Genomic DNA, 1,454 nt, shown 5'->3' on the forward strand with positions numbered 1-1,454 from the left:
TGTAGAATCACATCAAATTTTTTGGCACCATTGTTGGGGAAATTAGTGCTTTAAATCCAGTTAGTTTACATTAGAATTTGTCTAAACAATTATTTCATTCTTTATTCTTAATTCTTTATCTTTCATCACTACATTTATATTCTTGCTTTTCTATTTCTGCAAAGACAATTTTACAATTTGCTTTCATAAAAAGAAAATCTGAAAACAACAAATTCTAGTTTGTCTCTTATTTGTGTATGCAAAGACATACTACAGATTTTTTGCTTGTTGATCCTGAGATCGACCAGACATATCATCAAAGACTAAATCTGCAAAAGAACCAACAAGAGCTAGAATAAAGAACCAAGGCAAACAAACCTTTGAAGGATTATGTCGCGCCTTATGCAAAAGGGCCAAGATTCAGTATTTCTAGACCTACAGTTGAGTCTAATCACTTTGAATTAAAGTTGCTTTCATTTCCATGGTTCAACAACACCAATATAATGGTGGCCCGATGGAAAATCTAAATCATCATCTTGATAATTTCAATGAATTATGTAGCATAATGCATATTAATGGAGTTCATCCAGAGGCCATCAGATTATTACTATTTCGGTTTTCTATGAGAGATCGAGCAAAAACCTAGCTAAATTCTTTTCCTCCAAACAATATCACTTCCTGGGCTCAATGTGAGCAAGTCTTTTTAGATAAATTCTTTTCACCAAGTAAGACAGCACATCGCCGTAATCTCATTGCGAGCTTCAAGCAAACAGACTCTGAATATCTCTTTGAAGCTTGGGATAGATTTAAGGGAATGCTCAGAGACTGTCCACATCATGGATTGAAAAAGTGGCTTGTGATTCACACTTTCTACAATGATATTAATTATTAAACAAAGGTTTCCTTAGATTCTGTTGTTGGCGGCGCATTAATGAACAAGGGCCTTGATGAGGCGGAAGATATTATTGCGAGTGTGGCTCAAAACCATCATCAATGAGATTCAGAAAGAAGTATGGAGCAATAAAAATACCAGGAAAATACAATATGGATGCCCTTGACTTAATAACTACAAAGCTTGATTTGCTATTAAAGCAATTTGAGAATTTGAATTCACGCTCGATAAATGCAATTTTTATATCTTGTGAAGTATGTGGAGTTCAGAACATATAAAAGATTCTTGTCCTCTTGGAGCTATCAATATGCAAGTATCTCAAGTGGAACAATGTGATGCTATTGGCAAATATAATTAGAGATAAAATAATCCTTACTCCAATACTTACAACCAGGATGGAAAAATCATCCTAACTTCTCGTATAGGAATAATCAAGACTTTAAGAAACAATTTGGATAACAGTCAAGTCCATAACCAAGCTGATTTGAAAAGCTACTTGAGAAGATACTAGATAATCAGAATGAAGTGAAATCTGACATCAAGAAAATGAATATCCAGTTGGACAACTCAGAAAAGAAAATGA

The 1,454-nt window shown here is 33.8% G+C and overlaps 1 pseudogene; it reads right to left on the minus strand.

Annotated features, from left to right (window-relative positions):
• Positions 1–724: 724 nt before the first annotated feature.
• LOC122033117 lies at positions 725–822 on the minus strand (annotated as a pseudogene).
• Positions 823–1,454: the final 632 nt, after the last annotated feature.

The sequence above is a fragment of the Zingiber officinale genome, chromosome 11A (genome assembly GCF_018446385.1).
Source record: "Zingiber officinale cultivar Zhangliang chromosome 11A, Zo_v1.1, whole genome shotgun sequence".
NCBI lineage: Eukaryota > Viridiplantae > Streptophyta > Magnoliopsida > Zingiberales > Zingiberaceae > Zingiber > Zingiber officinale.